The 27680-nt window shown below is 44.7% G+C and overlaps 1 protein-coding gene across 7 annotated transcripts in view; it reads right to left on the reverse strand.

The window, feature by feature from the left end:
- Window positions 1-27680, reverse strand: part of ARNTL (aryl hydrocarbon receptor nuclear translocator-like) — a 109111-nt gene that overhangs the window by 52123 nt on the left and 29308 nt on the right. For 5 of the 7 annotated variants that reach the window (XM_011954261.1, XM_011954258.1, XM_011954262.1 and 2 more), the window contains exon 2: window positions 25099-25171. The gene's annotated coding sequence lies outside the window, so the exon portion shown is untranslated. Of the gene's footprint in view, window positions 1-8701; window positions 8757-25098; window positions 25172-27680 lie in introns of all 7 variants that reach the window. The other 2 variants (XM_011954260.1, XM_011954259.1) reach the window with 1 other exon arrangement.

A 27680-nucleotide genomic window follows, 5' to 3' on the forward strand; every position in this document is an offset into this window, starting at 1 on the left:
TGGGTTGCTGTGACAGCCAGATCACCCACACACATTCCCATGATGTCCTACAGGGGGCACGATGTACCCACTCAGAACCGGTAGCATTTCTACAGACAAAAAGAGGCAGAGAGGTTAGCTATTTACCCAAAACAACAGAGAAAACCCAATGGCAGACTGGACTAGATATAAGAGAAGGAATAGACAGCGGAGGAAGAAGGAAGTTATTATTCTCATATTTATCTTTCTTCACTGCTAGACAATTGTGCCAAGCACTGTTATGTCCATGTAGAATCTCATCTAATCCTCCTGTCAATCTTCTGGGTTAGTACTATTATCATCCCCATTTTTCAGATAAAGATATTACCTTTCAGGGAGGTGAGGTAACTCTCATAGCCCTATTTTTGGCAGAACCAGATTTTACCCAGTGCTTTTTACATTGCTTCAAGCCGTTCCCCTCCAGGTCTCTGAGTCGATGCCCCAGGGTCCCTCACTTTGCTGCTTAAGTCTCTGGAAAATAGTGACAAGAATGTGTGCTATCTGAAAAGCAACTCACAAAGAGAAAGATGGTTCAATCCCAGCATCTCAGCCCTTCTGGTCCTGTCAGTGTATGGCTCCGGCCAGAAAAGCCCAGGCATCCCAGAGCACGGGAAGCAAAGACTCTGGATGAAGTCATGGGCCATCTTTCTCTAGACTCCTGGAAGAGCCTAGCTAGAGGCACCAGGGATCATTTCAGGAGAATGTGTATTTGGCACCTACATCCCAGTTTTGGAGGGTAGGTGGTCAATCACATCCCTCTACCCCCGTAACTGCTGGAGTTGTTCTCTGAGACTGAATATTGGATTAGGCACTTGAAGAGGTGACCCAGTTTTACAATTCTTAGGTACCTCTCTCCTTCTACTTTCTGGCCATAAAACCATGACTAAGCACTTTAAACAAGAAACCTATTGCTCAGGCACCATGTTCAGGAAAAGAAAACATCAAGAGCCCTGTATTTGTCACCTCGATCTAAAGTCACCATTTCATGAACCCTGTGGGGCCTGGCAGAGCTACAGGATGAACCCATTTGTTGGGGATAGGGCAGATGCCTCTGCCCTGCAGTCTGTTCTGTCAAAACAAATTCTGAAGGTTTCGTAGAAAATGGTTCAACTAAGGCTCCTGTCAAATGATTTCTTGCAAAATAAGTTAAAGCAGGACCAGCCCAAGTCCAGTGCACCATAGGCTTATTTTTAGCATTATGCAGGAAAGGCTGTAAGATATTCTGGCACCACAACTAAGAGCATGGGCTGTGGAGTCACAATGCCCAGCCCCAAATCTCTGCTCTGCTGCTTGATTGTGTGGCTCTGGACAAGATGTGAGCCTTTGTTCCTTAGTTGCCTTATTGGTAAAACGAGGATGATGACAGGGCTTACCTCACACGGTGATTTTGAGTCATAAATAAGACAATTCATGTACGGAGCTTAGAACAGTGCCTGGCCCATGGCAAGCACTCTCTGGATGCATGTCACCTTTACTGGGATTAATACTGACTGCCATGCCATAGAAAGAATGGCTGAAGGCACTGGAGAACATAAACCTTGTGGAGGGAGATAGAGTGGGTGGAGAGGGAAAGGACGTGGGTCCATGAGCACTACCTTCAAACTTCTAAGGTGGAATTGCACCATGCCTACGGACCTTTGTTCTGTGTTGCGACAAAGAGCAGAACTAGGTCACCAAGGAAACACTGCCAAAAGGAAGATCTGGGGTCAGAATAAAGGAGGATTTTTAAGAGCCAAAGATGTCCATAAAGCGGGAGCAGGATGTCTGGTGCGCAGATGTCCGAGTGGGGCTAGCGGACTGCCTGTCACAGGCAGCCACTGCACAGATGGGATCCTCCTGCACTGGTGGGTGGCTAGAGGAAGTGACCCCTTAGGCCCCTGCCCACTGGACCATTCTGTCACTTTGAAAATAAGTAAATAAGTGCTGATAGCCAGGGTGTGGCTGATCAGCCTGAAGGAAGGAGGATGGACTTTGCTCCAGTCTTTACACAACCCTCAAAACTTTTACTTAATACTCTCAGAACCACATCTGGTGGTGGCAGTGGGGACAGGAATGACCAGTAATGGCTCAAAGAACCAAAAGTGTTTCTGGAACACCTGCTGGTGCCAGACAATAATTCAGGGAATGTGTAAAATGACAGGGCTGTGACAAGTTATCAACATTTTCTTACTTTGGACGATTTAAAGAGTATTGGCCAGGCGCGGTGGCTCACACCTGTATTCAAGCACTTTGGGAGGCCAAGGCAGACGGATCACCTGAGGTCAGGAATTTGAGACCAGCCTAGCCAACATGCCAAAACCCCATCTCTACTAAAAATCCAAAAATTAGCTGGGTGTGGTGACATGTGCCTGTAATCCCAGATACTCAGGAGACTGAGGGAGGAGAATCACTTGAACCCAGCAGGCGGAGGTTGCAATGAGCTGAGATCACACCACTGCACTCCAGCCTGGGTGACAGACTGAGACTCTCTCTCTCAAATAAAAAAAAAAAAGACAGTATCGATGACTAATGCCATTATTATCTGGGGGCACACAATATAGAGTGATCAAGTCCACCAACTCCATGGGCTGTGACCGTGATAGGAAGCCTGGGGTCATTCCAGTTCACAGGCTACTTCCCAGCCTCCTCTCAGGCAAAGATTTTAGTGTTCTTCAGCACCTCCTTGCCTCCAACCCACCCACACAACCCCTTGACCTGGATCTTACCCAAGTCAGTCTCCTGGCCGAGTCACACACAGGAAAAGTTGCTGGAACATAGTGAAATGTCCGAGAGCAAGAAGTAATAGAGAGAAAGAGGAGAATCTGCTTTTTGAAAATTGGTTCAGAGCAGGAGCAGCCTACATCATGAAATAGTGTTACCTTTATTAACTACAGAAACAATTTTAAAACTTGAAACTATTTTATCAACAAGAAAAATTGCTAGCATGTATTGAAATTATAATCCAGATCCAAGAAAAAAATGAAATTTCCAAACTAAAGTTCATCAGCCATTTTCCGAGTATTTCCTGTGTACTTGTTACTGCTAATTTATATATTCTAACTCTGAGAACTCACAAGCGGGTAAGTGGCTGTAGGTATCAAAAGATTAGGAAAAACAAATATGTGTAGGTGACCTTGGGGACATTCTGTGGATACACTAATTGTTTCCTATCTGGCAACACCTGGCACCATGTTTGAGAACCACTGTCCAGTCCAGCTAGGAACTCCCTGGGCAGGAAGATGAACCATCTCTTCTCAGAAAGAATGGATTCAATAACCCAAGGGCTCCAACTTTGGATCCCAGATGCTGGATCTGCCCACAGCCCCGATTCCTCCCTCCCCACCTCTGACCTTCTCTGTAGTAGGTGGTTCATGTCCCAGCATGTCACTGTCTTTTACTCTCTGGTTGGTTGTCTGTCTGTAGCCAAACCCTAGTATATCTTCCTCACCCATAATCATTCCCCCTCACTTGTTCCTCTCCATGCTGGCCACTACAGCCTTAGTTTAGGCCCAGACCAACCCCGCCTGGCCTCTTCGCATCCTTTTAAAGGATGCGAAGAGGCCTCTAAAAGGATGCCTTTGGCATCCCAACAGCTGACTTCTCCAGAGGCTTTCACAGTTTGCCCTCCCTAGCAAAGGTTTCCCTTCGTCCCTCTGCCCCTCCCAGCCTCAGAAAGAGAAGTAACTCCCCAAAGCCCACTCTGGCTCAGGCACTGTGCCTGACATGTAGCCCAGGGCAAGAAAGATACAGGTTCACCACACAGGCCGGCACCAGTCCATTGATATTAGCTACCAGAACGCTACTCAAAGATATAGAGGGTCAGAAAAAACCCAAACCCACCATGACCAGTTATTATTCTCCTATCAGGGGTGGGGCCAGAGCATTGGGAACACAGCACTCATGCCACCCACTTGCTTTCCCAGAAAAGGGCAGAGCACTCCAGGGAACTCGGGATTGCCTGTCTCTAGCCTGTGGCCCAGTCCTATGCTCCCTTTGGTATTCCTATGAAATCACCTCAACAGTCCATTCCCAGGGCTCCTCCAAAGTTGCAATACTTACCTTCACTGCCTCCTGCCACCCACCACTGCATCATGCTTACCTTCCCACTAACACGTGGCAAACGTACTGCACCTTTTTCCATTAGAAAACTTTATAGCATCTACAAGCTTTTCCCAAGTGGGTCAGAAAGCAACTGATGTTACCTTTGCTTTGCTATCCAAATAGATTCCAAAATTCCCCACTCTCATTTTCTCCACCACTCAACGAATCTGTTATACACACATAACTTGGTCTGCTTATGCATGGGGTGATTGTTTGGCCATCTTCGTGTCTGTGTCTTCTAAGACTGTGAAGCCCCGAAGGGTAGAAATAAGATCCGTTTAATACAGTAGCTCCAGCGAGCACAGCAGGGCACTGCCAAGAGAAGCACAGAGACTGCCGCCCCAGCCCACCTATGCCATGACTCTTAATGGGACCCTAGGCAAGTCACTCCCTTGCCTAGGCCTCCGCTTCCCCACCTACAATGAGACGTACTTAAAACTAGTGTCTCTCTGAAGGCCCATCTTGTAGCTCTAGTAGACTATGATAACACAGGCAAAAAAGCACTGGGTTTATGTCTCTTCATGACTATGTGAGCAACAATCACTCAGGGTTAGGCTCAGCAAGATATCACAATACTGCGCCTTTGAGTAGCACAGAACTGCCATTGCAATGTGTGAAAAGCCTAAAGTGGATATTTAGTGCAATGGGATGGATGTTTGTGCAGCTAAGTATAACGGACAATGAAGAATGATTTTATCTCCTTTTGAGAACATAAGTATACTATTCTATATTTATCCCTCCCATCTCCTAAATTAGGCAGGGAAGAACTTTTTCTGATCGGCACCCACTTGCCAATAATTTCGCTCTACATCTAAATGGAGAACAGGAGTCATATAAGTTCACAGATTGAATGGATGGTTGATTTACGAAGCCCTTAAAATGTGGCTGCAGGCCGATGCTGGCAACCCCATAATTAGATATGGCATGCTCTGCAATGATGTATTTTTTAACTGTTTTTTAATAACTCAGTTCTCCTTCTGGGATGAGGAGAAAAATGGAATTTGTTAAAAATAAATCGAGATTTTAGTGGCTTTTCAGCCTTCTGCTGCTTGTTGCTCAAAATATTCTATAAATAAGAGAAGCCCTGCCCTATAGTGCACTGTAAACACCCACAGACACTCAGCGCCAAATTCTTCCAATTATGACCCTGTGCCTGTTGCCAAGCTACTGCAAGGACCTACTTGAAAGGCGGCCATCTAGGCCATTTCCTGATTAAGCTGCCCTGTAGCAAGGAATCAAGGCCTGCTGCTTTGGCATTGTATCTAGTCTCAAATAATTACTCCGTGTTCCTGAAATTAAGCCCTTTCCTTGTGATAGAATTACAATTCAGAGGTAAGTGAAAGGCTAACCACTCACCCATCTGTCCATCTGCCTAAGTAGTGTGTGCATTTAAGACCCTGAGCTGTCACATGTTGGGCTTTATTTAAATTAGGTAGCAGAAGGACATTCACAACAGCATCTTTAACTGCACTGAGCAAATCAAGGTCAAACAAAAGTAGGTCAACTATGGACATGACAGGTTAGCCAGATGCAGCCTGCCTTTCTGCTCAGTGGCTTCCTGACTCATCAGTTTGGGTCACCGTTGCCCAGCCCAGCAGGCTGAAATGGTCATTTAAAAATCTGTACCGTACCCCAAGAAGGCAATGCAGTTATGTCAGGTGTAGGGCTTACTGCTCTGCAGTTCAAATGCCAGTGTGTGAGCTGGAACTGCCCTGGCCTCTGTGCTTCCACGCAGCCTCAACAAGTCATTGAAGAACTGCATGCAGAGAATCAGAAGATGACAGTGTGCCACACTCTCACTGAGAGAAATTACTTCCAGCACCTTAGAAACCAGAATGTTCAAAGCAGCAGTGGAGCACAATGGGCTCTGGCTGGAAACTAATGACCCCCCACCTCTCACTATGAGGCTTTCACGTCAGCCCAACTGGGTGAGTGTTCAAGAGAAGTGTCGTCCACACTGGCCCTGAGACCTTCAAAAGGTCCTGTGACATGGCTCCTGCCCCAGGAACTCACTCTCTAAATGAGAAGCCCATTAATGAACAAGAGACTATGTGGTCAGATTTTCCAAACTCAAAATTGAGACCCACACACTTGGAGGGGCAGTGTTTTTAAAAGTAGGAGTCCTGGAAAACTTGGGACCTGGGTGGTTACAAAGCACTGAGCTCTTCAGGGAGGGTTCTGCTGGCCATCCGATGCAAAGGGGTCCTTCCTATGACTCATGCTACCCCTGGGTTCTAATTTCTTAATAACTGAAGTGATCTTGTGTTCTTGCGCCTCCTCTGATTAGAATGTGAGCGTCGTGAGAGCGGAGACACTCTCTGTTTTGCTCTTGACTGGTTCCAGATCAACTAGAACAGTGACTGGTTCTTAGTAGGTACTCAATAAATATTCACTGAAAAAAACCAAATACACACCAGACTCTCAGAAGAGCATATTTATACCAATCTCCCTCAATCCCTACAGCAATATTATGAGGTAAAACAATTAGGTCTTCCATTCAATGAGAAAATCAAGGCTCAGAGAGGGTGCGTATTTTGCCCAGGGCTGCATCTAATAAGTGATAAAGGTGGAATTCAAAGCCAGGTATGGAGTATTATGATCCTCCCTTTGTAACGAGTGTCTATTATTTTGAATAATTTAGAAACAGCAAAAATGAAAAACTCTGAAGGAAAAACTGCTCATCAGAAAGAGCTTTATATCAACTAATCTTATCTGTGATGAATTCAATTCTGGCACCCAAAATCCAAGTTCCATTTCCATCTACAGAGGACACTGGAGCATAGCTACAGCAGGAGAAAGGATTCTGGGGCCTTCCTTATGAAAGGATTCGGTTCCTTTCTTTCTGCAGGGCCTTAAAAGCCAGGCAGGGAGTGGAGGGGCCATCAGCACCAGCGATCATCATGCCTACGGCTGCTGGCTCCACGGTTCACTGGAAATGTTCCAAAGAGAGGCTCATAAGCAAGTCTGACGTCGAGGAGTTACCAAACCCATACCTTGAAACTTGGAAGGGAAAAAAAAAGCATTTTTTAAAGACTGAAATTTCAAAAATGTTTAAAATGAAAAGTGGAGATTTATATTTACCTGAATTGAGAATATTAAACCCTGCTGAAGCTAAGTTTATCCCCTTTTTCAGTCTATAACTCATAATAAAATTCCTACTAGTCTGATGTTTTGGGCCAAGAAAGCCTCTCCAGTCTATCCTCTAGATGCAGGCAATGGCTTGAGTTTATGTGCAAATCAGCAGGTACATCTCATCAAAATGGCCAGGCCAGTTCTCATGTGTAAATACATATCTCAAATATGGGAAATAAATGCAAACAGCACATAGTATCAATGAAACAGGTATAGCGTTGCCAAGTTGCCCAACAACCCTTAAATACAAACATCCTGCAGAAACATTACACCCTTCATGGCTGTGAATGAGGAGCAGCACAGTGACAAATGAGCACATAGCCTTCCAGATCAGAAACTGTTAACTGGGATCTCTGGGTGGACTTCAGGAAAAACGTCTCATGAAAAATGCTGGGCTTGTATTTGTCTTGTGCTTTTTTTTTTTTTTTTTTTTTGAGAGGGTCTATAAATTTCTTCAGACTCACAAAGTGATCTGTGACCCCAAAAGACTAGGACTACCCCTTCTGTTGCAACTCCTGTTTCATTTAGACAATGCTGCTGACACAAACAACTAGACAGGAAGCCCTTTCACAGTAAACACGATGATGGTAACAATCAGAAAAAATTGTCTAAGCTCTTACACAGACGATCCAGCCACCGGAAACTGTTCAGTCAATGACATAAAAGAGGTCAGTAGCTCAAAGGGACTGGAAAACTGCTGTGCCTTAGCTTGAGCCCACTGCCCAGACAAGGACAAATGGCACAATGAGAAAAGCACAAGGAAGTAAACTTAGGGACCAGAAAGTTTGGGACAGGTGAACTTGGGAGCAACAGGAGAAAAAAACAGAATCTTTGGAGCCAGGCAGGGCCTCACATACAGACTCAATCTGTGACTTTGGGATGATGATGATGATGATGATAACAGCATCTGCGATGGGCAATTATTTGCTAATAGCACAATGTCTGGCACATAGTAAGCATGTACTTATGTACTTAGGAAATTACATATTATTTCATTTAATTTTATTTTTCTTAGTTTTTTTTTTTTTTCCATAAAAGAGAAGGGGTCTCACTATGTTGCCCAGGTTGGCCTTGAATTCGTGGCCCCAAGTGACCTCCCACCTCAGCCTCTCAAAGTGCTGGGATTACAAGAGTGAGCCACTATGTCTGGTCATTTCATTTAATTTTTTATCATAACTCTGTATTATCTTCATAATATAGATGATATATATATATATAAAATGCCTATATAATCTATATTATCTATCTACATATTATCTTTATCTTCTAAATGTGGAAAAAGGTTAAAAAAATTAAGTAGCATGCCCAAGGTCCCCAGCTAGTTGAGAATCCAGGGTCTGTTTGGCTGTAAGCCCATACTCTTAACTACTAAGCAGTGGCAAGCTTCAGCTTCCTCATCTGTAAAAGAAGATTATAATGCTTACATCCTCAAAGTGGTAAGGATTAGAGAGAATGCACGGGAAGCGCTTACCACAGTGCCCGGCACACAGGAAGCCCTCTAGTGTAGATTCCTATGACATCGGAACCTTTGGAAGGGAGAGGAGAGGTGGGAGGTAAGCATCCAGCTATACAGATGGTATGGCATTTCACTTTTCACTTTGAAGGGCTTGACAAGCAGGATTAGGAATTCTGGACCAGGCTTAAAGGACTGGGATGAGGCTAGTCCAAAGGTAGTGAGTTATCTCCATTGATAGTTCAGATCAAACTCCTTGTTCTACTCTTTTTTTTTTTTTTGACAGAGTCTCACTCTGTTGCCAGGCTGGAGTGAGGTGGCATGATCTTGGCTCAACTGCAACCTCCGCCTCCTGGGTTCAAGCAATTCTCCTGCCTCAGTCTCCCGAGTAGCTGGGACTACAGGCATGTGCCACCATGACAAGCTAATTTTTGTATTTTTAGTAGACACGAGGTTTCACCATGTTGGCCAGGATGGTATCAATCTCTTCACCTCGAGATCCGCCCACCTCGGCCTCCCACAGTGCTGGGATTATAGACGTGAGCCACCGCATCCGGCCCCTTGTTCTATTCTTTCCCCGCGTCTCACTACTGCACTTGACTAGTCTGAAAAAACAAAAAATAAAAAAATACAATAAAATTTAGAAGGCTGGAATGACATGCTCTCAGGGACACAGAGGGACACACCTCATCAAGATGGGAAATAATGTGCTTACTTAGAGATGAAAGGCTTTCATCAAAACTTGGAGAGGGTTGAATTTTTGAAAGAAGGAATCATTCAAGCCCACACACACACACACACACACACACACAAAGGGTCTCAAAAGGCAGCACCAGACAGCATGGCTACACCCGGGCCAGGAATGTGTGCCTGCTGCCGGTCTGCCTCCCTGAGACCCAAGGACGGCAAAGGCTCCTGTGCGTGTTTGTAAGAAGGGAGATGCTGGAGCCTCATTTATCTGTAAACCCCACCTGGACCTTGAGCACAGTCTAGATGTTCTTTAAAAAAGAAAAAGAAAAAGAAAAAGAAAAAAAGCATTTGTCAGAGCAGAATCAAATATGGTAAAATGTACCCATTGAGAGAAAAGAACCAATGATTTAGTGTGGCTTAGAGTATGCAAAGATCAATGGATCCATCTGCAGGAAGAAGACTCCCACTCACTGACACCACCATCTTGACTATTCTCTTATTAAAAAATGGAACAGGGGAGGCTGCGGAGCAGCAGAGTCACTCCCCAGAAAGCCAACGCCACTGCAGAGAACATGCATCCCAGGGCTTCGGTTTGCCTGGTGAGAAAAATACCACGGAGTGTCAACAGTCTCTCCCTGGACCAGCTCGTCCCCTCCTGCTTTTCTTATAAAGGAATCACTACACCAAGTTATCCCAATAGAAATCAAAGACACTCAAAGATCTTTAGGTCCTGTCATCTGTCCCGTCTTCTCCATCCTCACAGCTCTAGCACAACACTCAGCATCAATTTCCTGGACAATTTTAACAACCGCTAAAGTAATTCTGCTGCCTCCCTCCTACACAGTCCAGCCCCCACACTGCCACCAGCTGGCTTTCTAAAATAAAAGTGCTGACCACGTCACTCACCTCCTGAAAGATGTCTACTAGATTTGCACTGCCTATGAAATAAACTCCAAAGTCTTCGCTCGCATGCAGGTATGCATTAACTCAGTCATTTGTCCACCCACCCACCTCATGTTTCAGGTTCACCTACTGTGTGCCAGGCTCTGTTTCAGGCCCTAGGGTGCTGAATGCAACAGATAAGACCAGGTCCCATCTTCATGGATTTATATTCTCGTGGGGTAAGACAAACCGTAAACAAGAAGCAGACAAACATATCATATAAAGTCAGGGAGTGATGAGTGCTAATGAGGGAAACCAAAGCAAGGTAGGACAGAATGGTTGAAGCAGCGGGGAGAGGAGGCAGAATGGTGCTTTTTCAGACAGGTGGGAGAACACTTGAACAGAGGCCAGCATGGAGTGAAGGTGAGCCAGGTGGTATCTGGGGAAGAACAGCCCAGGCTGAGGACAGCAAGTGAAAAGCCCATGAAGCAACAAGGGGAACAGTAAGAAAGATGCAGCAGCTGGAATGGAGTGAGCAGAAAGTGCCAAGTGATGAGACCAGAGAAGATGAGCAGGAGGGGCTGGCAGGCCACAGCGAGATGTTTAGATTCCATTCCAAAGATGCCAGTAAGCCACTGGAGAGTTTAGAGCAGGGAAATGACACATATTTGCTTTTTAAAAGATCTCTTTGCCTACATAGAAAACTGACAGAGACATGCTGAGAGACAGTGGAGATTTGAACGAGGGTAGAGAGCAGTGGTCTTGTCTGTTTGGTTGACAAAGAAACTAATAATAATAATAATAATAATAAGGAGCAGTGGTGGCTTCCAGGACATACAGTAACAGCTGTCAAAAACTGCAATGTTTGAGATGACAGATACGTTGATTATCCTGATCTGGTTACTATAGATTATACGTATGGAAACATCACTATGTACCCCATAAATATGTACAATTATTATGTGTTAAGTAAAAATAAATAAATTGGCCGGGCGCGGTGGCTCATGCCTGTAATCCCAGCACTTTGGGAGGCCGAGGCAGGTGGATCACTTGAGGTCAGGAGTTCGAGACCAACCTGGCCAATATGGTGATACCCCCATCTCTACTAAAAATACAAAAATTAGCCAGGAGTGGTAGCACGCAACTATAATCCCAGCTACTCGGGAGGCTGAGGCACGAGAACTGCTTGAACCTGGGAGGCGGAGGTTGCAGTGAGCCAAGATCATACCATTGCACTCCAGACTGGATGACAGAGCAAGATTCAGTCTCAAATAAATAAATAATTTTTAAAACCAGTAAAACAAACAAAAAAAGAATTGCAAACAGATGATGTGAAGGACACAGGAGGAAGCAGAATCAAAGATGCTGTCCACATTTTAGGCCTGGGGAGCCAGGTGAAAATGATGGGACCTCATAACATGGGGAAGATTGAGGAGGAACAAGGTTAGTTTTGTGTTTGTTTTTTTAAGAACAAATCAAGACTTCTGTTTAGTTATGTTGTGTCTGGGAAGACCACTACACTTCAACATGCAGTCAGCTGCTGAATGGGCAGTGGGTATGGGAGTTGGGGGCTCGGGAAGACAATCTGGGCTGGTAACAAAGATTTGGGACTTCCCAATATATGGGTGACTGCCAAGATGAAGCCACTCAGGTCCTCCACCTCTTGGCTCCCGCTCCAGACATGCACCTAGTGTGTCACCTCCTACCAGGGCTCCAGCCTCTGAACTGTGCTCCTTCCGCCTGGGCCCTTCCTACTTCTACAGCTGATAGACTCCTCCCTACCCATCTTTTAAGACTTGCTCACAATGGCTCGGTGCAGTGGCTCATGCCTATAATCCCAGCACTTTAGGAGGACAAGGTGGGAGGATCGTTTGAGGCCAGGAGTTCAAGATCAGCCTAGGCAACACGGCTAGACCCTGTCTCTACAAAAAATTACAAAAAAAAAAAAAAAAAATCAGACAGGCAAGTGGCACATGCCTGTAGTTCCGGCTACTTGGGAGGCTGAAGCAGGAGGATCCCTTGAAGCCCAAGATTTCAAAGTTGCAGTGAGCTAGGATAGCGCCACTGCACTCCAGCCTGGGTGACAGAGCAAGACCCTCTCTCCAAAAAATAAAAAAGACTTGCTCACAAGTCACCTCTTCTCTATGAGGTCCTCCAAGAGAGAACTAGTGTCATCCTCTCTTCTCCCACAGCACCTACTGCATACGTTGGTGACAGGACAAACCCACGTGTCACTTTATGTATTTATACCTTTCCTCCCTGTGTGCTTCTTGAGGTCAGTGACTCTTTTTCTCTCTGAATCCCTTCACCTAACATAAGGCCTGGGCATGATGGACATTTGCTAAATGAATGGAGTTTTCCTCTCTGCAAAGAAATGCAAAATAAATTATATAAACGCAAACTGATTCACACTGCAGCTTCTGTCTGCGGGGGGGGGGGAGTGAAAAAATAAGGTGCTGTCATTGAAGCACTAATAAAGCTCAATGGGGCAGAAGAGCATCTTCCTTTGAGGAGTTTCTTAACAAAAAAGAGCTTCAAGAAATCTAAATGTTGAGTATCTCAGGGTGTTGCGAGGTATAATGAACCCTGTACCTAATGAAGGTGTTTTGGTTTCAACTGCTGAAACACCCAGTTAGTCCAAAACCAGTGCACTCAGGAGTGGGAGACAGAGGGAAGGAAGCCGACATTCCTTCTCATTCAATCTGGACAGTGATCCTGGGCAGCAGGTCCTCTTAGCCTTCCTTTGCAGACAAGGACAAGCATCAGGGAGTCAGGTGATTAGCCCAAGGTCACAGAGCTGGGGAGTACAGGAGCCAGGATGCTCACTTGGGCCTGCCCAACACCAACGCCAAGCTCCTTCCAGCCTCACACAGTTGATACGGGTTCATGCAGTAGGCAGGGTCCCTAGGACCACCCGAACCCCAGACTGCACCAAGGACACAATCTAGTAGTTTTGGAAAGGGAATGTTATTTACCCATAATGACTGAGGAGTTACCAGCAGAACCGAAGCTGGAATCTAAGTTTCTGATTTCCAGGCCAGGCTCTCAGGGCACTGTGTATTCTCTCACATAGTCTTGAAAGGGCAGAGACAAAGCAAAAAATTAAAAAGCTAACAATCTAATCTATCTGCTTACAAGTACCTTAGAAATAAAAGTTGAGAGGAAAGGGAAATTGTGTTTTTTGTCAATTATGACTGATGTGTGACCCTGGGGCCCCACTAATAGTTAGGAAAGTAACTGAGCAGCTGCCATTGCCCCATGTGGGTTACAAAACCAGCAGCAGAAATCAAACTGACTGGCACATGGCAGGCAGTGTTCTCATATGTTCAGACAAACGTCTGCTGTCCACCCACTAGAAGCTGAACCCCAAGCAAGGCAGCAAAGAGGGAGAAAAAGACCCTGGAGGTGAACTGTGGCTTTCCCACTCACTACATGTATAATATTCAGTATATTAACCTCCCTAAGCCTCAGTTTCCTCACCCATAAGAAAGAATGGGCAGCCCATTTCACAAAGCTGCTCTGACATTCTGAGGACTAAGTGAAATGGCACATGTGCTTGGTACACAGCAGTCACGCAGTAAACATCAAATGGTTGGTAGTTTGTTCATTGCTGGGCAACCCAGAAGAACTTATATTTACTGTAGAAAAAGGAATGCAAAGAAAACCCCAGCTACACCAAAGTTCTTGTAAAATCTCAGTAGAGTGAATTAGTATCCTCTGAGGACTTACTAAACTATAAAGAAATTCTTTAAGAAATTTTCAGTGGCTGAATATTTCAAGGCAGGGCTGGGGGAAAGGCAAAGTGAAGGGAAAAGGAAAGGGGAAAAGAGAGGAGCTGAATTTGAATATATCAGTGTATTGGCAAGGCCAAAAGAAGTCAACATGTACATAAAAAACAATGTAACTTTATCTCTAGTGGATACAGCTGTATATTAATTATTTATAGTCTGTCTTCTCTGTCAGACTCCTGTTGAACCTTCAATACCCCACCTACTTTTCAACCCCACCCACTTAGAAGGTTAATCTTTCCTCTATTAATTAGTTCCTATTACTGGACACACTATTTGCTTGTTAGGCTCCCGTATCAAATACTAAGCTCCTGAGAATACACATTGTGTATGATTCATCTCTGGGTTTACATGGTAGCCTTCCTCTCATTCCAGGATCTTCAGCCAGTAGCCACCAGCTTGGAGCATCCCCAAGGAACTTTCTCTCTATAGCAGGAAGATGAGAGAGGACTCATATTTATACACCGTTCATTCTGTGTTGAACATCTGAGAGGCACCTGACAAATATTAATTCGTATATACTTCAAAATGCCCCTGGGAAAGAATTACTGTCCCTACTTTGTAGGAGACACTGATGCTTAAAGAGGTCAGGTCATCAGCCAAAGGGTCACACTGTTAGTAAATGTGATGATGTCAGGATTTGAACCCAGGTCTGTCTGGCTCCAAGTGCCTCTTTCCACTACGCCAGACTGCCCAGCATGGGTCTGATGAAGCTGAGGGCACCCTCCAAGGATAAATGGCCTGGGCATCAAGTCTACTCAGCCTCATAAAAGTGAGGCTAGTTCTAAGAAGTCAATAAAGGGTAAACTGTTTCCAAATGCCAGACACCAGCTCAGAGCCACAGAGGAGGGCTAGAGAAGGTAGAATTCAAAATTTCACATGGAGTTAGCACGTGGTAACCTGACCTGTTCTTTCTAAGAAGGAGTCTTGAAATATAGCCTGGACCAAGAGTTCACAACTATCTGTGATCAGTTAAGGCCCCTGGCTGAGAATCTGCAGATCCTTCCCAAATGCTAAGGTTTCAAACCTTCATGAACATGAGCCTAAGCGTTAGCACTCCTGTGAGAAATCTATGAACAAAAGTGACCACCAGAAGTCTGGGAACATCACTTCCCTTTCCTTTCCTCATCTAGCTCAGTAAAGGAAAAAGCCATGGGGTATTGTAGGCAAAAACTTTATCTCAGCCTCACAGCAGTCACTTGCCATCTCCCGCTCCCCAGGTCTCTGGGGCCCAAGGCCTGGTACTCCCTGGCAGGGCCCCTGCAAATGCTGACCCGGCCTCAGTATTAATGGCTCAGCCCTCGGTGGGAAAGACAAGCCAATCTGGCAGAGCTGTGGAAAAGGAAGCTGTGATTTGCCTGTAATTCTTCCAAAGGCTACCCGGTGCGACTGATATCCTTAATAATTATTTAATAATTGTGCACAGTATTTAGGGAACTTGCTTGTCACCTTGCAGGATGATAACCATCATCAAAGTCAAGATATAAAAAATCATATAATTAAATCTACAGACATATATTTTGAATGCTTTTCTAAGATAAACATGTAATTTTGATGGCATTTTTTGTGAGGCTTTTAAGATTTACTTTTCTTATACACATTTAAGCAAAAACTAGATTAGCAAAGCCATAATGGGATGTTCCTAGGAAGAGCATGAATTGGTACAGCCTTTTTGGAGGGTAATTTGGCAATATGGATTCAAACTTTAAATAGCAAACCATTTAAACCGAAAGTCCTACTTCTACGTATCTATACCAAAGAAAATTTCATGCAAAAGTTCACAGGTGTGCACAAAAATTTCCACAGCAGCAATGGCTGCAATGGCAAAAGATCAGAAACAACCTGAGTGTTTACCAATACAAAATGAAATTTACTTAACATACAACCATAACATGGAGTACAACTTTTAAAAGTAACAAGTACATTTATCTTTACATATAGCCTTGGAAAAATAACCAAAATAATTGACAGCTGTAAAAAGGAAGTTGCAGAACACCATGCACAGGGAGAGTCTATCTTTAGAAAATAAAAGGGAAAGTACCTATGTTGTGGTTGAGGGCAAAGGGTAGGGGTGGAGAGAAACAAGCAAACACGAAAGTCCAGGAGTATAAGAAGCAAACTCTCAAAAGTGCTTATGTTTGAGGAATGGTTGGAAAAGGTTGAGGGTGGTTACAGAAGATTTTGTTGCTTAATTAAGTTAAAGCACTTCAGTGTTGTCTGAATTTATCACAAGTGTTTATTACTTTCGTGATGACAAAAACAAAAAAGTTTTTAAAAGCTCAGAAAATAGTAATTTTTAAAAATTTTGGTATTTGCAAGGGCCCCCCGACTACAGTGACCACCACTGGAAGCTGAGTCTTCTCTCTGCCCTCCGCACGCGGCCACAGTGCTGAGCGTGCACTAGCTAGCAGGAGGCACAGACTCATCTGAGGAAAGACTCCAGAAGGCAGTGGTCTCAAGTTCTAAGAAGCTCAAACCCCTTGCCTGTTTCAACAAAGACTCTGCCAAAGGTCAACTATTTAATTATTTTATTCTAAAAAAAAAAAAAAAACTAAGTATCTTTTATTTTTCAAATTTACACCACCATAAATTATTGAATTAAAGCAGTTCGCTTGTTTGTAACCTCCCTTCAATAGTAGCTATTGAAATTTATATCCTGCATTATTTAAAATTTTATGTTGATATATAAGCCTTGCTGAACACTTTTTTAAAATTGTTAATGAGGAAATCCCACAGAGAGGAGAGAAGGTAATTCTATTAAATCCAAAAGAGCCTAAAATACTATTATAGCCATTTGAGCTATCATAAGAAAGACAACTTAGCAAGTAAAATTTCCTTCCTACCTATGGTCACAGTTGCTAGTGGAAATAACTCTAAATTGATGCACAGTATCTAAGGGGTATTAGTTATATTAAGCAGAGACTACAAACTCAATTACCTACAGGGGCTAAGCAGGCCATGGAAAGGTACAGGGAGGCTGGGCCAGCCTGGGGCAGGCTGGAGAAACAAGCTCCCAGCAGAGGGACCACCACTCTTCCACACTGCCACAAGGAAGATGGGCCCAGGCCCACAGACCTTTGATTTTTCACGAAGAGCTAGAAATCTGGATTTTGTTTCAAAATCCACCCATTTTTAAATGTTGGTCACTAATGTAAACATCTTAAAATACTATGAGTGCTGAAGAAAACACATCTGCAAGCCAGATGCAGCCAGGGGGTAGAGAGTTTTCAACCTCTGCCTAAAAGTATCTATGTGTTTTTCAAATGGTGAATTTGGCTCACTTTTATTTTCAGAAAGATGGGAAGAGACAGAGCAATGGTACAGAATGGAGACAAAAAACAAAACGGTCAAGTAGCTGCTATTAAGAAAATATTTCTAACATATTTGTGAAGACAATGGTAGCTGTTTATATCAAATTCTAAGGAAATTTTTTATATTTATTTAGCTATACAAGGCACAAAACTTGGAGAGGGAGAATTTCTCAGGTCTAGAGTAAATAATAACTCAGTGCATTCCTGACAGTTTACTGTCAATAAACCTCTAAGAACTTCCTATCAGGTATTGTTTACCATAAACATTTTAAACAATAGTGACCATGGAAATTATGGCTCTTCTTTGCCAGGTGCTGTCCAGTCATTTGGTACCCAGGGTCATCAATGTGGGTCATGCATTCACTAGACAAGATTCCAATAAAGGCCAACGTGATAAACCTCTTTCCAAAACAAAAAACAAAACAACAAAGGACATAGACTCAACATCATAAAATTGTGCTCCAGCATTTTTTTTCAAAGACAAAACAACAACAGATACACTTGTACTACTAATAATATCTGGACATAACGTGCAATTCAAAAAGCAGTTTTCTTATATAGCATCTCCCTTTCATCACAGCCTGCATTTTAGACTCTATATCTGCTCCAAAGTCTTCTTAGAGTTATTATTAACAACAATACTTTGACAAACAACAACAATAACAGATAATAAACATTTGGTGTTTTCTACATGCTAGTCACAGTGCTAAGCATGTTTTCATTCCACTCTCACAAGAACCTTATAAAGGTTATTCTAATGATTACAATCCCATTTTACAGATGAGAAAATGGAGGCCAAGGGAGCTTGGTGGGTTTGTCTTAAGTCACAATGCTAGACAGACATGGAGCTGACGTTCTGAAGCAGGTGGGCCTCCAGAGCCTGAGACCGGTGTGCTGAATGCCCCTTGAAGGAGGCGTCTTAGAGGCCAGCCGCACTTTAAGCCCATCTCAGTTTGCTGCTGGCAAATGTACCTAGGGTGTGGCTAACATCCCCCTTCTCTTCCTCCCACATCCACTTTCCCCATTTGGTCAGAAGCCATTTAAAAATTTTATTTTTCCCAGTCAAAAACAGTATGAGTCAGTTGAAGCTCAGCCAGCCTGGCCCTAGAGAGCACTGGAGGCCTGGTGAGGTGCCCTAGGGAACTGGGCTTCCCCTGCTGCCAGGCCCCTGCCCAGCTGGCTAGAATCTAGGTAGGGTTTTCACATCACTGCAATCTCAATGAGGTCTGGGAAGAGTGTCCTGGTAGTCATAACAACCCTGTGAAGACACCAAGGTACCAAAGTGAGGGGTAGGGGAAAAGGGAGTGCCTTCAGATCAGGAGGGGAGAAGACTTTGCCAAGAGCTATGATAGATCCACTATTCAAAGCCCCATGTTAGACCTCTGAGAGATGGAGATATAGCAGGGGGATAAACAATACAAATAAAAACACCATGCATGAAAAAAGCACACATCCACACATACATGCACACACACACAAACTGCACCATGAAGCAGCTTCTCTTAAGGTAATGACCTCGGGCTCTCCCTTAGTCTCCTATAGGGCCATGAGCCCTGACTGTACAAAGTACTGCTCTGCCACAGAAACCAAAGTCCAGGGCACATGGACCATCATGACTCGCCATGGGCAGTCATCCTCAGAGTGTGTGCAGATCAAGAAGACCAGGAGAAGGGCAGCTGGTTCTGCCCTGAGAGGCAAAGGGAGCCCCTTTCCTTAAAGAAGGGCAGCAAAGGGGTTGTAAGATAGAGAAAAGAGCAAAGGGAGTGGGCAGAAGGAACAGACCTTAACAAGGCACAGATGTTTCCTCAGCACAGCTGGCTCTGGTGCAGAACCATGGAAGCGAGGGTGAGGGCCAAACCCCAGGCACGTACCCAGTGAGCTCCAGAAAGGTGGAGGCCTGGGCTGGCTCTTTTATGGTCCTAGCCCACACTCCTGTGATGCAAAAGGCAAGAAGCGGCTGTGGGCAAGTGGGCAGTCCCACAGGCTCTCGGTGAACTCCACGCTGAGCACCTGTCTAGAGTCCTAGGTATTCCCGCCATCCTGGGGCTCAAAGGGGCTGCCCAGCAAGGGAGCGAACATTCATTCATCAAATAACCACATGAACAGAGGTCATGACCTCCGTGACAAGTGTTGAAAAGGACAGACTGCAAGGACCTGGAGCAGAGGGAATGGCAGTGTAAAGAAGAAAGGGTCAGAGCAGAAATCCACAGCCCAGCATCTGGGATAAACTCCTACTCTATCACCTACTCAATGGGTCAAGGCCTCAGTTTCCTCACACAGTGTCTTTGGGATAATGATGACATTTACCTCAGCCAACATCTACCAAGCCCCTAATACAAAGTAGCTACCCATGAAGCATTCTAACAGTGCCTGACACAAGGTGAGCAGCCCATAAGCGCCAGATGCTGGCCTGGGAATGGTGAGGACAAGCCCTAGCCTTCTTATCAGTGAGGTGGGAGGGCTTCTGAGGAGGAGGCAGGCCAATCAGCTGAGTTCCAAAGGGTGAACAGGCATAAGCTAGGCAAACCAGGCGAAAAATGCATTCCAGGCTGAGGGAAAAGCGTATGGAAAGTCCCTACAAGGGGAGGCAGCATCACAAGCATTTCCAGCCAAGGAAAGCAGCTCCAAGAGCCTGCTGGAGGGCCCTGGTCTGCAGGACACCTCGGGGCTGAGAATGGCTCTCTTCCGAAAAGCTTTCCTAGATTACTGTGAGCCCCCAAATAAAAGCTGCACTCTTGGCACAACTTCTTAGGTCTCTGGCAGAGTTAGGAAGTGAAGAAGACACAACAAGCATCAAGCTTAAGGCCCTGAATGAAAACATGAGAGTTTATGTGCTATTGGCTAGGTGCATTGTGCTAGCTCCCATGCAAAGTACAGACACTGACTTGGGACCCCTGAGGTCAGAGCTTCTTCCTATTTGTTAGACTCCTCAGTATTCACTGGGGAGTTCACAAGGTTTAAAACAAAGACAAAGAGGCCCTCAGGCACCTCCATGAAGGGCCACTAGGTATACTCACCCTTCAAGAAAAGCATTCTCAGCTGGATTAAGCGGGAAAAAGGCTGTCAGACGGTGGTTGGCAAGAATAGATATTCTGGCTAATTTAGGAAATTTGGGATTCATCCAGGACCAAGGTGGGTGGACCTCGTTCCTGAGAATTCCTTGATGGATTATTTTTCATTTTGAATTGCTATTATCGGTCCATCAACAACAAGAGCTAAAAAAATAAAAAGTCAGGGGCAAAGAATACAGAGAAGAGACATTTCTGAGGTCTCAGCATGCTGGGAGACACAACAGGCAGTCACAAACTCAAGCCCAACACAACTTGTCCTGCACTCAAAGCTGACAAGAAGAGCGCCCCAATAAACCCAATGGCCAATGAACCTCCCATTTCAAGTACATTTTATCACATTATAAATCTGTTGCTTGACTGCACAAACAGACCAGTCCTCACTCTTTCAACAAAAACTTCCTGAGCCAGGTAAACTATGCTGGCACTTAGAACAGAGAGAGACAGAAAGAGAGACGGAGAGAGAGAGAGAGAGCGCGCACGCGCGTGCGAGAGAGAGAAAGTGTGTATGTGTGCGCGCGTGTGTGTATGTGTGTGTGGTCTCCACCCTTAAGGAGCTCAGGTTGCTGAGCATAACAGATAAGTAAATCAACAGTAACACCTTATGATAAGTGCTTTGCAAGAGAGAAAGACATGAGGGTGTTCTGGGAGCCAGGAGGAAGGTCATTTCCAGGTCATGGAGAGGTGCTGGGTAGGGAAGGATGGTGTCCTGAAGAGTTGGGGGAAACTGGAGTTGAGTTCCCAAAGTGTGAACAGGGACCACGCCATTCCCAGGAGAGGGCCCAGCACTGCAAAGACACTAGGAAGTGATGGCTGTTGGTAACTGGGCTGAGGTTAGAAATGTGAGTTAGGGAAAAAGGAAAACCCAAAGCGGAGTGGGGGTGGGGGGGGCAAAAGTTACAGGGGGCCAAAAGCCAGATGACGAGAAGACTGTAGGCCCACCGAAGGGGGTTAGCTCTTACATTCTAAGCAATGAGGAGCTCTTGGAGAGTTTTAAGCAGAAGAGAGCTCTGATCAGACGTGTGTTAGAAATACGTTGATAGGAATGTGGGCAGTGGAGTGAGGGAGGAAAAAGATGAACACAGGATGACCAATTAAGAGGCTGTCATAGAACAAAATGATGAATCCTAAACACAGGAGTGGAGAGACAGAGAAGAACAGAGTTAACAAATTAGAAGATGAGCTCTTCAGGATGTGATAACCAAAGGAACATGAGGGAAAAGACAAGGCCAGGATGACTCCTGAAGCAGAAGCAACTGAGGGGTGTGGACCAAGCAGGCAGCACAGGGAGAAAGATGCATGTGGCACTCCAGAGGGGACAGACAGGTTGAGGTGCCCTCAGGGCAGACCACTAGGAATGTGGACTGGGAGGAGGTTCAGGCCGGATATGGAAATCTGGGTGTCTTCGAGACAGGGGTGAGTGGTGGATGAGCTCACCCAGGGAGGATGTCAAGGATGACGTGAAAGGGACCAAGCCAAACCAGAAACTAAGGACAAAGAACCGAGAACCAGCAGAGCAGGCTGTGGAGGCTGGGATCTGAGCAGCTGGAGGAGAACTGGGAGCCGACCCAGGAGAGGCACGCTCAGCAGAGCTGAAGAAAGCGAGGCCTGGGGTGGGAGTCCTCACTGCAGGGAGCAGTCAGCTGGGCATTAGCAATGGCAGCCAAGCAAAATAATTAAATCTGTAGTCACCCCAAGAGGAATTTTATGGATTTTACCCCCAAACAAGCTCACTGTCTCACTTCTTGGACAGGCGTTTCCCTCTTCACCCTGGTCTCACTGTCTTTTATTTCAGAGCATAATCATAGCTGATGTCACATTCTACATCTCACACATGTAGACGTCTGCTTCACAACAGCAGAGACCTTGTCCTGTTTCACCTCTACAACCATGGTGCCAAGAGCAGTGCCTGAGAGGCTAAGCACCTTTTACCAAGTCCTTTGGTTCATTTGAAGCAATAAATAATTAGTGAGTACATAACATACTACATGCCAGATTCTGTGCTACAATGCTGGGGATACAGTGAAAACCAAGACAATCCAATAGGAGCCTGCCTTTGGAGCTCAAAGCTGGAGGTAACTGGAGAGAAATGCCAAGAGTTTAAACAAAAATGACATTATAATTGTCATAATGCTAGGACTGGATTCTGACTCTCATGCCTTCTAGTGCTATTTTCTTTCCAAGCCCAAGGCTGCTGCCTTCAACTAAATTTTATCTGGGGAAACAGTTAAAGTAAGTGTTTGAGGTTTGGCCTTAGTCTCTTCCAGACTTCCCACACTTCTTCTGCCCTTTCAATAGACTCCTAAGAAGAGGAAACACCCACTACAGGCTCTGAATATTTAACCTGAGGGACTCAATCTATCTCTAGTCCTTCTACATTAGTAGGAGGAAAAATTCCAGACACAGGCGAGAAAAAGCAGGAAGTAGCATAAGCCAGGGATTATACAGACCTGGGTTCAAATCCCTTGTAACCTTGCATAGGTTACTCAACTAAGACTTATTTCTGGCTGAAATAAGAATACTGTTAATAATTCTCCCCACATAGGTCATTGCAAAGATGAAATGGGATGATACACAATAGCACTTACCACAGGACTTAGTACATAATGAGAGTTCAATAAATCATGGCTCTAAACCAGTTACACCTGTTGCTTTTATTACCAGCTCTCTAACTGCTATATTCACACAAAACCAAGTCAAAAACTACTTAGAATTCAAACCAAAGAAGGTACACTCAAAATACTCAGAGCACAAATTGATACGTAATTCAATCATGAGTGGAGGAATTATCCTCAAGTCCCCATATTTGGACAGACTCTGCAGTAAGAAGGTTTATTTCAATTTTTGGTCCACTCTATTTTCTCCTCTAATTTATACAACTGCAACTACTCCCCCAACAGATCACATCTTGTCTCATGGCAAGGGTCCAAACATGGGCTGGATTCCGTGGTGCAAGTTGTGGCAGAGTTATGAACACCACACCTCAAAAGGGAGCATAAGAATACAATCACAAGCCTACAGTACACACAAACTCCCAAACATAGCTTGGCTCCAAAGAAGGAAATGAGAACTGGTCACAGCATGCTTTGCCTGCCTCAAAGCTAAAGCAAAGGTTATTCTGACAAGCAAGTATCTTAATCTTATGTATCTCCCTTCTTTTACTACCCAAACTTGCTATGAGTGGTCTATTTTTGTAACATCTCAATTCTTTATCCTTCATTTATGTCCAACTCCATGTAACCTGGCTTCCTCTTTCCTTCCCCTTCTGTGACATTATATTCCTCAAGGCCATCTGCAAAGACCTTGTCACAAATTCAGCAGCCTCCCTACAGGTCCCTTCTCCCTGGTCTCCCCATTTTCTTCCCTTCCTGGGACTCTCCACCATGGCCTCTGAGTCTCTTCCATCTTCTTCCTATCCCAAAGTTATGCATGTTCCCCATAATCAACCCACTGCTCATCTTGGGGAGACCATGTTTAATCCTATGGCTTCCATTCTACATCTCTAGACTTAATCTTCTCAGGCTAGGCCTCAGCCCTGCATTTCCAATTCTCTGCTGGACATTTCTTATGGATGATCACTGTTATCTTGAATTCAACATATCTAAAACCAGATGCATCAGCTACTCCTCTCCACCCCCAACATCTACATTTCTGTCAACGATACCACTGTGAACAAGCAAGTCTAAACTTTCATCCTCTTTGACTCTCTAAAGTCTAAGAGACTGAAAACACTATTGGTTCTCCCTTTGCAGTATCTCCTCCATTGAACCTTTGCTTCCATTTTCACTACTGCTCACCGACAAGACCTCATGCCTGAATGACTACTGCCTTCCAAAAGGGGCCCATGCCTCTTGTCCAGCTATCAGATGGATGCTCCTAAAATGTAAACATCACTTCTGCCACTTCACTTCTTTGCCCAAAATAACTTCAATGGCTTCCCACTGCCTTCAGGATAAAGTCTATGTGCCTTAGCCAGGCTTTTAGGGTCTAGAAAAGGAGTCTGTAAACTACATCCCGCAGGCCAAATCCAGCCCACCACCTGCTTCTGTAAATAAATTTTACTGGAATACCGCCACACCCATTCATTTCCATATTATCTATGGCTGCTTGCATGTTACCACAGCAGAGTAGAGTAGCTGTGACAAAGACCACATGGCCTACGAAGCCAAAAATATTTAGCATCTGGTCCTCTACAGAAAAAGTTTGCTGATGGACTAGAATCATCAGATGCCAGCAGATCGCACCACAGTTCTTGCCCATGACTCCTTTCGATGAAGATTTTGCTCCTATAGGACTGCTGCTAAGCCCACTTTTTTTACACCTCACCTCTATGTTCTCAAGCCCTGAAAATCTTCTTTCACTCCTCCCTGGAGTGTTTTCAATCTAGCTTGCCCTTCAAAACAGAGCCAAAGCTCCACCTCTCCATAAGGCCAGCTGCATCCATCCCCCGCACCCCTTGGTTCCCCTCCTGTGGCCTCCCTCTCTGCATCTACCACAGAAACCTACAGTGAGATTTCACTTTTCCTACGTACCCCTGCAGCCTGCCCTACAGGCTTCTCCAGGTCCAGGACTGGTAACCTCCACAAAGAACTTGCCAATGATAACTACCTTGCCTTTCATTCCAAATACCAATCCTCAATAGCATAATTTGGTAAGAAGGCATCAAACAAACTTACCAATGAAGGCCCAGGATTCCACATTGGAAAAGTTAAGCTTGGGTCCAAACGTATACACTCTAGCCAGCACCACCTAAAAGCCAATGAAATAAAAGTTTAGCTTTAAATTCACAGCACCCAACATGTTTTGATTTACCATACTCCTGGGATGCCCATTTCTGCTTCTTTGCCTAGAAAATCCCTGCTTGTCCTTTAAATCTACTGGACAGTTTTTACCTATAAGCCTCCCCAGTATTCCAGGCAGGCCAGGCAGCCCCTCCTCTCAGCACCCATGGAACTCTGGTGGCATGCCTATGGTAACACATGGCACATTGTGGCATAACTTCTTGTTCAGGAAGGAGAGGGGGTTTCTCTACACTGTAGGCTATTCAAGAGAAGAGATCTATTAAGTTCACCCCATTCCATACCCCCAACTTCCTAGAACACTACGGGCACTTAGATGTTCCTCAATAAATACTTGTAAAATGGATGGAAAAATAACCTACTCAATTCATTAAAACATGCTTAGATATCTAACATTCGGCTAGGCCAGAATTTTCACCATAAAAATGAACACCTCAACCCCACTGCCTTTAACAGGCAATGGTTTAAACAGGAAGGACTAATGAAATTAATCTAAATACTCACCTTTGGAATGACACTCCCCTGGGCAGAAACCACCAGAGGCTCCCAGAATCTAAGAAGGCAGGCCCAACTCCACAGCCCAGGATGTTGGGCCTGCAGCAATTGGCTCAGCTGCAGTCTCAGCTTACTTGGTTTCCCTCTGATAGACCCTACCATCCAGACAAACAGGACTGGTAGTTCCCAAAACCCTCTCAGCTGGACATCTTCCTCCACTCTTCTCCACATTACCTCCATCTACTGAAATGGCGCATCCATTTCAAACATCATATCCCAGACCAAGTTCATGATGGGGCCCCAAAAAGTGTTTTTTAATCTCTCTCCATTTTTAATCGTGAGAAAATACATGTCACACAAAATTTACAGTCTTAACCATTTTTAAGTGTACAGTTCAATGGTATTAAGTACCTTCATATTGTTGTTCAACCATTACCACCAGCCATCGCCGGAACTCTTTTCATCTGCAAAAAACAAAACTCTATACCCACTAGACAACAACTCTCTCTTCCCTCCTCCCCGCAACCCCTGGCACCCAATAAGTTTTTGTCAAAAGAATGAATACATAAATTAATGAATATATGAATGAATGTGACTCAATCCTCCCCACAAAAGCCAGAAGCACTGTTTCCTTCTGCTGGATTCCCATGGTACTATCTTCACATCTTTTTAGATTTATTTCAATAAATCTTAAATGATCCATTTTTGCAAAATTATATTCTCCTTCTGGAAAGGAACTATGACTTATTTGCAAAGTTAAACTTAGGTCCAACAGCATGCATTAGGCCTGTCTCGCATGTTGCTAGATCCATCGGTCAAGTCTCAGTCCTTACCTTGCAGCTTTGACACCATTTAATCATGCCCTCTAGCGCTCCTGGTTTTCCACCCACCTCACCGGCTGCTCCTTCTCTTTGCTTATTCTTCTTTATCTCCCCACCTCTTATGTCAGAGTGTTCAGTCCTTGTTTTCATCTCTTCTCTGTCACTCCCTTGGTGATCTCAACTAGTCCCTTGGATTCACACGTATCACCTCCATGCTGATGATGCTCAGATTTCTCTCCGAGCCTGGACCCCTCCTTTGAACTCCTGACCAGGATATCTAACTGCTTGTGTCAAGTAAGAAGTAGATGGGAGCTTTGTGTAAGACACGGTGAAAAAACACAGACCCTTGACCTGCTCCTCCCAGAGTCATATCTGCTTCATTTTAAGACAACATTCTTCCAGCTGCCCACACCAAAAATTTGGGAGTCATTTTCATCTCCTTTCTCTCTCACTCTGTATCTAATCCTCACTAAAACTGGTTCTTACCTTTAAAATGTATTCAGAATGTGACCATTTCTCACCACCTCCACCGTCCCCATCCTAGATTGCTGCGATAGTCTCCTAATTGGTGCCCTGCTTCCCTGCTGCTACTCTTGGAGTCACTCTACCTCCACCCATACTCTATTCTGAACAGAGGAGGAAATCTGGTGCAACATGAATCAGATTGTGTCATTTCTTTCCTTAAATCCCTTAAAAGCCTTCCCAGCAAGAATGATGTCAAAAGGACAAACGTGCCTAAAGCAGACTCACAGGCCTCGGGGCAGGCTGGGGGCAGGAGAGTCAGTCTCCAAGCCAGAGTCCTCCTCTCCCCCACCTACTTCTCCACTGGCAGTCCTGACTGTATCACCTATCATCTGATTTCACAAAAAAGGAAGCTCTTTAAAGGGAGGGAAATCCAATCAATCAGCTTCCTCTTCCAGCTGGATACCACAAGAAGCCAACAACACTAACACTTCTGAAGAAGCAATAAGGTACATCGAGTATGCCAACACCTAATAATGTTTCCAAAGATCTAAGCCTTCCAGAGACTCATTCTTTATGCCCTTGGTGGCAGTGGGGAATCTTCCATAAGACCCCCTTCTCCCTGCCTCCATCTGGCCACCAAGTCTTGCCTGTCTAACATCTCTAGGACTCTATCCCTGT

Source organism: Colobus angolensis, unplaced genomic scaffold (genome assembly GCF_000951035.1).
Source record: "Colobus angolensis palliatus isolate OR3802 unplaced genomic scaffold, Cang.pa_1.0 Scaffold380, whole genome shotgun sequence".
Taxonomy (NCBI): domain Eukaryota; kingdom Metazoa; phylum Chordata; class Mammalia; order Primates; family Cercopithecidae; genus Colobus; species Colobus angolensis.